We start from the raw sequence: 14,820 nt of genomic DNA, 5'->3' as shown, positions 1-14,820 counted from the left end.
AATTCCAAAGAATCTTTTAGCCAGAATGCTCAAAAATGCAAGACAGACATCAGGCTAAAATGATGTCCTTTGTGTCCCCATCAGCCCTATACATGTCATCAAACATTTAGGGCAGCTTGCATCTGACTATTGATGGCATACACATTCCACATGAGGTAAAATGGGCTACCACGTTCCTCTGAAATGGATACTTTTTAGACCTGGTGTCAGGGTTTCCTATGCTTGTGTTTGAGTTCTAAAATGGATTAATCTCTTCCTCTGGCTGAGCTACTACACACACCATGGACTTCTGTCTCCCGAGAAAAGAAGCTGCTACACTAGCTGACACGATCTTAACAGCTAGTGCTTTAGTTTGAGGAGTTTGGTTGCCCGCTCCTTGAGCTGGGCAGCTCAACTACTGTGACCTTTTTGAGCAGAGATGGAAGGATGAATTAGAAGGCAGCAGACCTAATTCCTAGTGATTTGTTAATCAAAAGAGATTTTTCTTATAAAAGCTTAGACAAAAGTACCAACCCCTTTCTCATGGATGATAGATAGATAGATGATAGATAGATTGACGACAGACAGACAGAAATTACCACACTCCTATTTGTTGTTACTTCAGAGGTGATTTCTCGGTTTTAATATGGAAACAAACAAACAAACCTCAAGAACTTCCTTTGTAATTTCAGATGTTAGCTTGACTTGCATCAGGATCCCTTACAATAAAAAGATTTCCAAGAAACTTTATGGAACTTGAAATCAAAACCAAATGGAAGCTGGGACTGTCTTAAAACACTTCACAGAGATTAAATTCTGTACCTGCCTGGTGACATGTTGTGGTCCCCAAGGTGCACTGGGAAGTCTCACTTGATGAGCCTGCATCAATCCTAGATTTCTAATGTTCCTGTCAGTTTCCTTGCTGGGGGATGAAGGTAGGATAGGACCTTAAAAATACGGTTGAAGATTACTTCTGAAGCTTGAGAAGGGTAGTTTTCTAGGCCCTGCTTCTGAGGGAGGATTCATTTATTTATTAATTAACATTTGAGACAGGGTCTCACCATGTAACCCACGGGAGCCTTAGGCTCAAAGTGATTCTCTTGTCTACCACACCCAGTTGGTAAAGCACCACCTCCTTCTTGGTACAAGGACTCACTTTTCCACCCCATCCCTCGCACCCCACCTCCCTGTGGGTGTTTAAACTAGTTTCCTTAATCAAGAATGACTCAAGCCTTGACTGTATTGTTACCATGAGCATCAGGGTCAGCTGTGAACAGAACTGTGGGGGAGCCAGCGGAACAAACACTGGTCCTGGTTTGGCTGTTCAAGTCACTTGTCACATCTGAGTTTCAAGCTCCTATAAATAATATGTACTCGTATGTACTGAGTATTTCCTGTTCCTAGAACTATGAGATGCACCATGTGTCTGTCTGGTCTTATTTAGTTCTTAGATTTTTCACTGTGAAATATGCTATGATCAACTTGCTTTTTGCAAGTAGAAAAACTGAGGCACAAATGAAAGTAATTTGTCTAAGTTCACAGGCAGGGATGATAGCTTAGATTCTAACTCTGATGGACAGACTGCCTATAAGTTCTACCTTTCTCCATGACACCAACCCTGAAGGAGACGAGAGGCCATGAAGACCCTCTCAGCCCTACCGATAAGTGCATGGGTGGTGGAAGAGGGAATCTGTTTCCAGGCTGGGAATCCAGGCCATTGGGGATCACCCACGCCCTTCATTCATCTTTTTTTTTTTTTTTTTTAAATTTTTGCCTGTTTTCACTGATAAGTCTACCTCAGCATTGCAGGACTTGGCTTCATTTCCATGTCCCAGAAGTCCTGTGGGGTCATTATTTTCTAAGCATATGGGTTAAATAAAATCTCAGTGGTAGGGAGACCTTGGGGGAATGAAGCTTAGGGAAGGTTGGCCACAAAGGAAAAATTCGTTAGCAAGAAGCTGCAAGCTACCCCGGAATGCGGACAGGCCATAAACCAGAAGGAGCTGTGGAGGTTGGAGCCAGATCTCAGGACCAGAGCTGATGGGGCCACTGACTCAATAAAAGCAGCAGCCGCGATTCAGAATGAGAAAGCAGCTTAGGTGTTGAGAAGGAGACCCACTGAGGCAGTCTGTGGATGCTACTGGGAGATGAAGCTCGGGGGATGAGTCAGGGAAAGAAGACAGCGAGTAGGGAGGTGGGGGTGGAGGGGCGCTGGAACAAAGGAGTTCAGGGGATTAGAGCCAAATTACCCTCAGTAGTAGGCAAAATCACTTAGAAGAAGCCCTGAAGTGGAGTGAGAGACAAACAATAAAGCTGGCTTGCTACCCGATACTAAGAGAGGAGGAAGTGGGAGATGCGCTGCTTCCTGTAGAAATTATGATTGAAGACAAAGCTGGGTGGAGACTCACGCCTGGGCTGCGGTGGCTGCTACACAGACACTCGACGCCGTTCGGTGGGCAACTCCTACTACGGCGAGGCTGGGCTGTGCGGGGGCTGGGCTGGGCTGGGCTGGGCTGGGCTGGACTGGGCGGGCCAAACTCACCACCCATCCGCTCCGCCAGAAGAAGCTGCTCTCTAACCAAGCCTCCGGAGCCAAGCAAGGTAAAGGACACGTTTTTTTATCACGTAGCTCCTTTTGAATAGAGATAAAATGACCGTGCCTGTGTTTAGGGCGGATTTCTTCGGGAATCGAGGGACGGACATTGTTTCAGGCTTTTGGGAAAGTGGCTCAGATGGGGCTTTTAGTTTTATTCATTTATTTATTTTCCCAAGAAGGATGTTCAGATTTGTGAAACATTTTGTTTAGGGTGTGGGGAACCACCCTCAGTGTTTGGGAAAACACGATGGATGTAAGAAGTGGTTTGCTTAGCTAGCCCGGCTGCCAGGCAGGATTGAGTTGCAGCCAGCTGGGCTGTGAAGCTGCAGTCTGGGCATCCGAGCGTGGCGGTCCCTTGCTTTGGGGTGTAAGTAGTGAAAGACGTTAAGCACATTCATATATTTCTTTGCAACATTATGGCTGTGCTTTGGCTTTGGGGAGTTTGGGTCCTTTGTATATAGATTTTTTTTTTTCCCAACCAAAGCTCAGATTTCGCGAGTGAGGGGCAGGCATTATTTACCACTAAGGAACCAGTGTCTTCCTCTCTTTGCTCTGTGCAGCTGCTTGCAGGGTAACCTCAGAGCCAGCTAGGTCTTACCCTAAAGTTGCATCCTCGTTCAAAGGATCATGGACTGACTAGAGATGGTAACTTGCCCCAAATCGGATACCGGTGTGTGAATATAGGGTTCTATGCCTGTATTTATTCATCTCTAGATCAAAGCGACAGAGATAATATCAAAGTGTCTCCTTGTCTGTGTATGCTGTACACTGAAGTAATATAACCAGGGCACAATTTTTATTCTGCATTTTCCCTGAGTAGTGGATGCTGATAACGAGGCTGGGACTGGAAACTCGTTCGTGTTTGTGGATACCCGTAAAAGTGCAATAAAGAGGTCTAATGGGCTTGAACTGAGATTGCTAGTTTACTTTGGCAGAATATATAGGACAAACAGTTTAATAAACTGTGGCATAATTTAAAAATATTTCCAACAGAAAGTGTGTGGCTAAGCACAAGAGAGCACTGGTGAAAATAATTTTTTTTTTACTTTCTTTATATAATGAAAAGAGAAAATTTTTAAAAAACAAAGAAGGAAGCTCGGGTGGTAGAGTGAAGACAATAAAATGGCACTCATGAATTATTAAAATACATTTTTAAATAACCAAGTATCCCCACGGAGAAAGTATGTACTTTTGGGATAACACTATTGTCAGTTGAAGGAGCCATATGGTTGGGATTCTGCTTTGTTTTGTTATCTTTATGAAATTAATTTAGTTTCCCAGACTTTGTGGAGTAGCAGTGCATTTTCTGAGACAGGAAGCTTTCATGGACACTGAAGAAATAAATTTATATTTTCCTGAGTATGTGTAGGAGTTGCTGTAACCACGGGGCTCTTGGGAAGGATTCCTTGAATTTAATCAAAGCGAGTCGTGTCAGGGTTCCACAGTCCCCACTGCATCCTAAGGTAAAAGCCGATCTCCTGGATGGGGCCAAGGCTAGACTCAGCCTGGTGTCTTTAAATGAAGCAGGGAGCTGGGCCTCTGGGCTTTTTGGAGGACATTCTCTCTACCCTGATCATCGACAGCCCGTGTTCCCCAGATGATGCCAACACCCGGCTTTGTTCGGGGATGTCTAGAAAATGTGTTACACTTCACTCACCCTCCCACCCTACCCCCACCCCGTGTCTCATAGTAGGCAGAGTACAGTCAAGGGGCCCCCTGCTACCTTTCTGAGAACAACTAAGAGGCGCCTGTTTTCTGCACAGCACCGAACACTTCCTTAATTGTGAAATTCCAGCTTGAGGCAAAACGTGAGTGCAGAGCAGCAGATGGGTAAGGATGAAGGCAGGGATCTTTCTTAAGCAAGAAACAGATGGGCTTGCCTCTCCAATACACAATGAGACTATTCCCAGTCCTCTGCCTGTATAGAATACTAGCAGGCATTCTTTTGCTCCGGATATTTGGTGGCTCTAGAAGCAGTGGACAAACACTGAAATTTTAATAATATGTGCTTTTTTTTCTCCCCTCTTTCTGACATACGGTCAGTGATTGAATGGAAGCATGCCTCCTTGTTTTATGGCTGGCCCTGGGCCTCGTGTGATGGGTATATAGTGATGAGCTTAATTGAATATTTTTTTTTTTGCCTGCTTCAGAAGGCAGGGCCGACTTTTAAATCTAAAAGCAGAAAACCTGTTCACAAGAGATCAGTGTGGGGCAAAGAAAGGACTGGCGTACAGCACCAAGAACGCAGGTTTTGGAGGCAGAATGGCCTGCCTGGGTCCTGCCACTGCTTCTTATGACCTGACTCAGTACAACCATTTGTGAACGTAGTTAATTCCTTGTGAAAAGGGGATAACAGCACATAGTCAGGGCTTTATGTGATGCAGACTTTGCTTTTGTGTGTGGTTATAAAAAGAAGTTGAGTTGTCATTGTGTTCTGTAGTGGCATGAGGAAACGTTAGCTTAGTATTGGTTTCTGTTGCTGACTGGGGGAAGAGAGATATCTTTATTGTAAAGAATATTCTTAACACAAAATGTCCCATTTTATTCACATTTAAGCATGAAGTTCCGTAGTGTTAAGTACATTCACATTATTGTGCTATTATGTTACCATCCATTCCTGAATTCTTTTTTATTTTTATTTTATTTATTTTTCAAGACAAGGTTTCCCTGTGTAGCTCTGGCTGTCCTGGAACTTGCTCTGTAGACCAGGCTGGCCTCGAACTCACAGAGATCCACCTGCCTCTGCCTCCCAAGTGCTGGGATTAAAGGTGTGCACTACCATAACCTGTCTTTTTTAAATCTTGTAAAACAGAAAATCAGTAATATTCCATAGTAGCTCTCCTTTTTCCCTGTAGCCCAGGCTCTGTCAAACACCATCGCACTTTGTCTCTATGAATTTGATTGAGAACCTGATATGGAAGGAATCATGCAGTGTTTCATAATGAACTTAATTCATCTTCTATATTGTCTCCAAGGTTCATCCTTATTGTAGCACATGCCAGAATTTCCTCCTTTTTAAGCTGAATAACTTTCCATCTCTTATATCTATCACATGCTATTTGTTCATTAATTCTTTGATGAATGCTTGGATAAGTTTTTGGCTATTACAAACAACACTGTGATGAATATATGTTTGTAGAGTCTGTGGTTTCTGTGTTCAGTTTTTGAGGTACCACCATATTGTTTCCTAGGGTGGACAGTGGAATCTCTTTGTGATTGGGTTTGCATTTTCCTGGCTATGGCCATAGAACCTCAAGTGACTCCATATGAACATACACACTCTACACAAACAGCACAATCAAGAGCACAGGGTGTTCCGTTATCTTGGCTTGATTGCATGTTTCTTTGAGGCAGTTTTACTGCAGAGGTCTGAAGTAAGGCAGAAGGAACCTTCCATCTCTGGGCAAGTATGAGCAGAAGAGCTAGTGCTTAGTGGGAAGACTGAAATGCCAGTCAGCGCCTTGACTGCTTCCTCTACCATTGTTGGCCTAGTTGGGCCAGGCATTCACTCTCATGTTCAGCTTTTCTGTGCCTAGGCTCTGAGGCAGGAGAGAGGGCCTGAAAGCTAGGCTGACTGCTTCAGCTTGTGCTTTGCCACCCTGTCAGCCCCCTCCCTCCTTTTTCTTCCTTCCTTCTTTCCTTATTTTTTTTTTTGTATTTCACTTTCACTCTGTCCCATGCATTCGCAGTGAAATCTGTACAGCCCCAGCCATTATTCACTCACTTTGTTCCTTATAGTTGGTATAATCCTCCCCTTTTATAACATATGTTCATATGTTAGAGGCTTCCTCAATTTTTTTTTCTTTTTCAAGACAAGGTTTCTCTGTAGCTTTGGAGCCTGCCCTTGTCCTGAAACTCATTCTATAGAGACCAGGCTGGCCTTAAACTCACAGAGATCCACCTGTCTCTGCCTCCCAAGTGCTGAGACCTGGTGGCTTCCTCAATTCTTATTTCAAATTTTCTTTATGTCTTCATTTGTCTTAGGTCATTTAGACTGCAATAACAAATTATCACAGACCAGGCCTTTTATAAACTCCAGAAATCCATTTCTCATAGTTTTTGATTCTGGAGATTGGGGATCATGGTGCCAGTGAATTAGGTGAGGACCTGCTCTTCTGAGACGCTGTTTTCTTGTTTCCTCTATGTTCAGGAAGGCCCACTTCTCCAAGGGCATCAATCCCATGCATGACCAGATCACCTCTGCACAGGTCCCCCTTCCTCTGACTTCAGTGCAATGACACTAAGGCTTAGACTCTAACATATGAATAGAGATAGGAGTACAAGTGTCTGGACCAGAATCCCATTAATTCTGTGTTCTTTTCTTAGCCTTTCCTTCAAAGTGAGGGTATGTCTCACTCTAGAATGTTTCCTCTTACTGCTTAAGTGATGAAGTTCTCACAATAAGTTTCTTTCCTCCATGTTGGATTTCTTCTCTTTTAATAATCATTTCTACTATATTTACTCGTGTGTATGCATGTGTGGAGGTCTGAGGTCTGAGGATGATCTGTGGGAGTCAGTTCTCTTTCTACCATGTGTCTTCCAAGAACTGAATTCAAGTTGTTAGGCTTGGTGACAAACACCTTTACTGTTTATCCACCTCGTCAGTTCCAGATTTCATTCCTTAATTGGTTGTTTCCCTATTATCTTTATTTAGTTTGCTTTCTTACATGCAGAACTTAATAAATACAATCTCCTGACCTTGACTTTATTCCGTTGAGATAGGGTCTCACAGTGTAGTCCAGGCTGTCTCCTGTCTCCATGTTCTGAGTACTGGGATTACAGGTGTTTGCCATCATGCCTGGCACCACTAAGTGACTTTTATAACCTTTCTTGACTCTCTTGTTTTCTCTACTCCACTTGAAGGCTTCCAGCTCCACTAACTCTTCTGCCCATCCTCTTTCCCTCTCGCTAACTTACATCCCTTCCTGTGGTTCTAATCATTGCTGTGGGGGTCAGCCCCAACTCAGTTCCCTCTGAGCTCTCACTGATTTCTAAGCTTACATAGTAAACTCACTAGAGCATCCAACTTAACTCTCACATCTGAGACAACACTCACAACCACCCTTTTACACCTCAAATCTGCTCCTTCCCGAATGCCATGGCTACTAATGGATAAAACTCTCCTCTTTCAATTCTTACTTAGAAAACCTCACTCTTCCTATTTTCTTCAGCAAGCAACCTGAGCAGCAGTAAGCTGAATAGTTCTTGCAATTGGGATTGGAAGCAAACCCCGATACTCTCTATTTGTTTCCATGGTGATAACAGTCTCTTGATTCAGGCCTCTTGGTTGCTACAGAAGTGGTTTTTCTTTCCCTTAGATTAGCTCTCCTACTTCCCCTTCTGTATTTCACTTCACAGCCCTGCTTCTGCAAGGAGCTAGATTCTAACTAGGCTCAGGTCAGTGGTTATGTATTGCATGAAGCCTTCTTTGGTTCCTTCTCCTCCTTCCTAAATAAACAACAGCCTCTTTTTTCTTCCCTGATATTTGTTCCTACACCACAGTATTTAGTTCCTTTTGGTGTGTGTATTAATCTTGTACACACACTCCCCCTTTAACCACACAGCAAACACTTTGAGGATAGCAGCTACATTGGGTTTTGTCTCTGTTTCCCTCACAGCAATGGAATTTGCTTACCATTCAGTTATTTACTGAACTTTCTTCAGCGACTCATGCTTTTGATGCAGAGTGAACTAGACATAGAGTTTGTTCTCTGGGCTCTCACAGACCACTGGGGCAAACAGGCAGATGCAGGAGTAATTATGATTCAGTCAGTCAGTCTGTCCACAAGTCTCAAATCAATGTCTGCCCTGTGCCACCTGCCCTTTGAGATGCCAGGGTACAAAACAGGCCAGTTCTTTCTTTTCTTAGAACTTAAATTCTAGTTTTACGAGAGACTCAATTAAACACATAAACTGGAGGTTCTTAGATCTGCCTGCACATTAAAAATTACAAGGGGGTGCTTTTAGGAGAAAAATAAAAGCTATGTCCCAGCTTCACCCCAGACTATGAACTCAGGGTCACCCAGGATTGGAAACCATGGGCAGAGCCAATTTACAGTATAAGAAAGTATCATCTACCATTGTGTGTTGTGTTAGCTGAAAAAGGTAGTGGCGTCATATAGGTTGTATATGTGATGACGGGGACTTAGGTCTTTTGATTTTTTGCTTTCTGATAATCTTAGAAGGCTTCTGAAGAGGTGACATTGAGGCTAAGACCTCGGTTGCTAAGGAGTCAGGCATGTGAAGTTCAAGGCTGTACCAGAGTGCTTTCAAGCAGAAAACACAAATACTTTTCTGCAGTAAGGATGAGGTGACAGCCCAGAGGCGACATGCCCTTCCTCCCACAGAAACATGGTGATCTACAGGCTTTCTTCTACTGGAAGCCACTTTTCAGTCAACCTAGACAGGTTCCAAGGCAGAATGCTTGGCTGTGCTGTGGAATATTTGGCCTGGGTTAGATTTTATTTAGATTAAATTGATTTGCACAGTCAGGAAGATGTCTCCATTTAATTATAGATTTTTTCCTACACTGCAATCAACTCAACAGGGCTTGTTGTCTGAAGTAAACACTATCCTTTTTGTTTAAAATAACCTAAGATGCATGATACTCATCTCTTAGTTGAATAAAGAAGAGAAAGCAGTGGTTTCTGTCTTTAATTGTGTTTGGGGGAAGCAGCAAAACTCTTACAGAGGAATCATTCAAGTCACACAAATAAAGCACCTCCTCCTTTAGGAGGGATGAATAGCTCCACCCTCACAAACCAGTTGAGAACCAGCATTTGAGGAGCATTCAGTCTTTGCCCTAAACTTTAAATGTTACTGTTTTCAGCTCATCTTTAAATTAACCACGTGAAATGAACATGTTTTTTTCTGCCAGAATATTTTGAGATGAGGGAAAAGCTGCTGCCTAAGTGAAAACAATGGGAAATTTATCTCAAGATTCAGAGTCTGTTATTTAGCAGCTGGGCAGTGTCCTCAATGAGCTGAACTCTTTTATTCTTCCTGCTCTGGTAGCCTCAGCATGCTGATGTGCTCCTGGGCCCTCTCTCCTAACTGTGTGGAGATGCCTGCTAAAGCGGCTCATTGCCTACAAGTACAGCTGTGGGGCTAAGTTCTTTTCATGAGGCTCATGCATTGCTTTCTGTCAGTTTCTCGCTCAGTGTACCAGAGTCATAGAGTTCATCGTGCAGCACAGACTGACCACAAACTAGTGACAGTCCTCTGTCCCAGGCTACCTACTGCTGGGATTGTAGGTCTGATTATAAGTATACCTATCACTTGTGCACCTCTTTTTAAAGCTGAAAAGAAGCCTGTGGAGTCACTTTTATACTAGGGAGATATGGGCAGGAATTTCTTAAGTATGAGGCTAACATGGGTTACATAGTGAAGTCAAAGCCATTAGATGCTACAGGGACAAATCCCATCTCTACCAAAAAATGTCTGGGGATGCATCTCAACCACAGAGCACTTGCCTGTATGCCCAAGATCTCAGTGTGCTCCATAGCACTGCAAAAGGAAGAAAAGGAAAGGAAAAAAGATGTCTCCAGCTGGATTCCCCTCCTGACTCACACATGACCAAGCAGAAGGAACCACTGTGGATGTCCAATTTGGGAATTTCCTTCCAGAGGCCTTGGAGCAGCCCAACCTCTGTGAAAAGGTCCACTATTATTAACAAAAACAAAGGGGTTGATGGCTCTCAGGTAGACTGTCAATATATCTTGCTATTACTAGTTTCATTTTGCAAGTAAGGGCACTGAGAGAGTTGAAGATCAAATAGCTCCTGGGCCCAAACCTCGCAGCCTGACCTGAGTTATTTTTCTGCATTCCATTTTGAGAGCAACATACACACACACACACACATGCACACACTTCCACACATATCTACTCTCTCTCTCTCTCTCTCTCTCTCTCTCTCTCTCTCTCTCTCTCAAGCACTCACCACTTATGCACAAGCCAAAACTTGATTTTGCTGGTGATGGTGCTCTAGATAGAATGGAGAAAGAACTCCAAGCAGGTCGGTGGGGGTGTGTGTAGGCAGGGGAGAGGGCGGGAATAGAAAGCTGAGGTAAAACAGGTGAAGAATAACCTTCTGAAGAGAATAGTCCTGATAGTCCTGAAAGAAATATGGCATGTCCCATACAGGCAATAGGAAAAGCACTTAGGTTAGACATTAATCCTGCGTTTCTGCATATACATATATGTTGGTTCTCTGTGACTGAACATGCAGATCAATTTGGTCTAAATAAAAGCCAGCCTGGGCTGAGTAATGAATAAGCTCAGAGGACAAGGACTCATCTGTTGGACTTAAATGAGAAGACTTTTTCTCTCCCAAGGGGTGTACTTTGTTGATTACAGCACCTGTAAGTGAGGCCCTGAATGATCGCTGGCATTTCTGATTACAAGTTACTTAGAGAATAGGTTTCCACTCTTTACTTCTGGGGACAAGTGCGTGGTTCCAGCAATGCTACATTTGCCTTCGTTCCTGCTTTCTACTCAGGTGTGCCACAGCGATAGGGACAAGGAGAGATTTCAGTGTTGTGACGGCCTGCCGCTGAGATGTGTTTCTGTGTATTCCTATCCTAGCACACAGGTGGGAGTGGGAGGCTCTTTCTGCTGTGGATGATGGAGTGCCTCCTACTCTTAGATTTGCATTTTAAACAGGAAAGTACAGTTAATGTCTAATGTCAACAGAGCCCTGTTTAAGCAGGGTATTTGTCTTATCTGTGCCGAGCATATAAGAAAAACATTATATAGAAACAAAAATGTCACTGTCATTTTTGAGGTTTTCCATTTTTTTCTTTAAGACTTCATGAATGTTTTTATGGAACACTGATATCCATGTATATTATTAAGTCACTTCACTAACAGTTTTATTGTTATTTTTCTCCTTTAAACACAAAAGTTAATATTAAACAACTTTAAGGTTTTTTTTCAATTAAAAAATGTAAAGAAAAGTGAGATTTTCTAGGCCAAAATATATTGGTCCAATCTATCTTTTGTTCTGTCTTGAAAAATCCAAAATACAGCCGTGTAGAAAAACAAGAGTGTAAGGCTAATATTCAGGAGCTAGGTAATTAACGGAGATCAGTGTGGACTCAGCAGCACTTGGGGAAGTTACGTAGACGTTCTTTACCTCAGTTCCCTTATCTGACAGGTATAAAGTGTTTATAGTCATATACCTTAACTATAGTGATTGTTCTGGAAATGGAGATATTCCTATAGCTTATATTGCTACAAACCTCAAGGAGAGTGCCTTTTAGTTTAACCAGGGTCTACTTGGTAAATCTCTAGCGGAAGGACTCATTCCCCTCCAGTCAGTGTTCATCACTGGAGTTTGGAGTTGACTGGAACAGAGAGCTGTCAATGCCCTGACTTAGTGGAGTGCTAATCTCAGATTTGAACTATTTATCTAGGAATCCATGGGCTAATCCATAACCACTTCCAGTTTTCCTCTCAGTAGTCTACTCATAATAGACTGACATGGCCCAAACCTGCTTTTGTGAGGTGTGGCCAAGTGCCCAGCATTGGCCCAAGATAGGTAAGCAGTGTGGAGCATGTCATTTGTTGAAAGATGCTGCAAGAACAGTACACAAACCTATTCCCTGCCCATTGGCAGTGGTGTAAGGGTAGCGAGGGTTTTGGTTTGCAAAGACAGTAAGCCCCATGCCCCGGCCAGTAATGACTGTGGAGTGAGGAGAATCAGGTTTTGCTATATAACAATGGCTGTTATATAGTGCAGTCTTGCCGTTCTCACTGATAGTCACTTTGGATTTCCTTTTAAACTGTGGGGGTGGTTATTGACATGACTATATAAACATGTATATAATTCAGAAGATGCTGATTTTAAATGCCCATTTTGTGGCATTTTGTGGCATTGGAGTTACTGAGAGAGGAAGATAATTAAGTTTATATAAGTAATTTTAATTTTAATTTTTTTTTGAAATAAGGTGTATTTCCATTTCACACAGAGGAAACCCATACACTAAAACCACCAAGATCTCATCCTTTGAGGGAGTCAGTAGTTGTACCAATGTCGGATGTGTGGCAAGCAGCAGACCAGGAGAGTTCTACCCACAAAGGTGCCTTGTGAGAGTTCAAAGAGAAGGGAACAGCCAGGCCAGGCCGTGGCCTCGGTCTGGAACAAGTCTCCTAAGCTGTGTGGTCATTTTCTAGCTACAAACAATGATGAATAGTTCATACATGGCCTTAAATGATGCTTATTACATAAATAGAAGTTTAGATTCTTTCATGTTTCAAATTTTAAAAATAAACTACTTAACTTGGGACATTCACTTTAAAATTCCTTGACGTTAAGATTTTGAATTATTCTGTAACTGTTTGTGCTCTCCAATTTAGGTTATTTTGTTTGGTATTTCTTATTAAATATTTTATTTCACCAGAGTCTCTAAAAGCACTTCATGGAATGAATAGTTAAATTATTTAAATTAGGGAAAGAATAGTTATCTTCCATAGATAAATTCAAGTCAATTTCTTTGTAAATCTGAGGTAAAAGAGGGAACTGATTCACTCTTTTCTTTCTACTCTTCATTTCTTTTTTCTTCCTTTTCTTTTCTTTCTTTCTTCTTTTTTTTTCATCTTCAAGAAGGGCCTGTTTGGTTTTATGGATCCCTCCTCATAGCAACAGATATGCTAATAAGAGCCACAAGTGCAAGAAAACGTTAAATGGATTTTATAAACCAGTCAGAAACCTGTGTGTCTGGGGCTTCTGGGGGAACAACTTATGAGTCATTTTCACAAACACACTCATAATCTCATAGTGCCTGTGGTTACCATGGTAATTAGGCCTGTTGAGCTGCCTTGCTTACGTTTTTGCAGAGGGAAGATAGAAAAACTGTGAACTCTGAGCTTTGACTGTCAGTGTTAGCCTGCCTACTGTGGGAGAGGATTTAGGGGTTTCCCTCGAACACACTGACACAGTCATCCTGAAGGGAAGGGGAGAGACTCTGGACTCCCCCCTCCCTTCCTTGCTGTTGAAGACAAAGTAGCCATATTAGTGTTGGGGATTGCAGTTCACAGGGGAGAAAAGGACCAATTGGTACTCTCTGGGGAAGAAAAGGACAAATGGTTTCTTCAGCTAATAGAAGTCTCTAAGGCCAACCTGGTAAAATGCACAGGGCCCTAATGATCTACTCAAAGGCACTCCATGCCTCTGGCGTATCATTATTGCAGATTATAGTGATCATCCATGTTCTACCCAGTGAGAGGCTGTTTTATGTTTCTGATCTGATTCATACCTGGACCTGATATATTTTCTTTATTTATGGACTGGATCTGAACCCTTTATATTGAGCAACCATCTTACAATGCAGGCCCATGTGTCTTCAAGGAGACCACCAAACTTACAGTTCTGCTAAGTCAGTCATTGCTCCTAAGGAAACCAAAATTAAAGTACACACTTGCTTGATGGACATCCAAGAGGATCTGGGGCTCAGTCAGCAGACTTGTGTAGAAGTCACTTGTTTTGATTCTACTGAAGAACAAGCAGAGCCATGAACCAAAGACATGAAGACACACAGAGAACTTTCCTGTTGTAGGGAGAGGGGGCCCTTTGTTCTGGCCGCCAGGCTAGCTTACACCCGAAATAACCACACAGAAATTGTATTAGTTAAAACACTGCCTGGTCCATTATCTCTATCCTCTTATTGGCTAACTCTCACATCTTGATCTAACTCATTTCTATTTTCTGTGTATCACGATGAGGGTGTGGCTTACTGGGAAAGATTCAGCATGTCTGACCTGGCAGCTCCATGGCTGCTTTCTCTCTCTGCTTTCTTCCTCCCAGAATTCAGTTGTCTTCTCCACCTACCTAAGTTCTGCCCTATCAAAAGGCCAAGGAAGTTTCTTTATTCAACTAATGAAAGCAACACATAAACATAAGGACCTCCTACTCCACTTCCCCAAGTCACCTTTGTAAGGCTGGGCATCCTCTCAACATGTATGATTATTGTGTATCAGCTGCAATTTTATTCTTTAGAACATTCCTCTTGAAAGCAGGTTTTTATTTAGAGTTAGATTAAGATTTCCTTATTTAAAAGGCTTGAAATAAAGATGTGCATGATTTGTGCTTCCTACATTCTAAACTATACATTTATTTTTATTCTCATAAGTATAAATAATTATTACACAAACTTTGATTTGGTTGTCTTAACATTAATAAAAAGTTTAATTTGGGCCACTAAGATGGCTTGAGAGGTAAAAGCACTCGCTGCCAAACCTGATGATCT

At 42.4% G+C, this 14,820-nt stretch overlaps 1 protein-coding gene across 5 annotated transcripts in view; it reads left to right on the top strand.

Moving 5' to 3' along the window:
* Positions 1-2,412: 2,412 nt before the first annotated feature.
* Positions 2,413-14,820, top strand: part of Gng2 (G protein subunit gamma 2) — a 97,917-nt gene continuing 85,509 nt past the window's right edge. The window contains exons 1-2 of one of the 5 annotated variants that reach the window (XM_050127033.1): positions 2,413-2,431; positions 2,544-2,580. The gene's annotated coding sequence lies outside the window, so the exon portion shown is untranslated. Of the gene's footprint in view, positions 2,432-2,503; positions 2,581-14,820 lie in introns of those variants that run through there. The other 4 variants (XM_050127035.1, XM_050127037.1, XM_050127038.1 and 1 more) reach the window with 4 other exon arrangements.

The sequence above is a fragment of the Alexandromys fortis genome, unplaced genomic scaffold (genome assembly GCF_014885135.2).
Source record: "Alexandromys fortis isolate MF-2015 unplaced genomic scaffold, M_Fortis_MF-2015_v1.1 scaffold_233, whole genome shotgun sequence".
Taxonomy (NCBI): domain Eukaryota; kingdom Metazoa; phylum Chordata; class Mammalia; order Rodentia; family Cricetidae; genus Alexandromys; species Alexandromys fortis.
The sequence above is the reverse complement of the archived record's forward strand: the minus strand, read 5'-3'. Positions and strand labels throughout refer to the sequence as shown.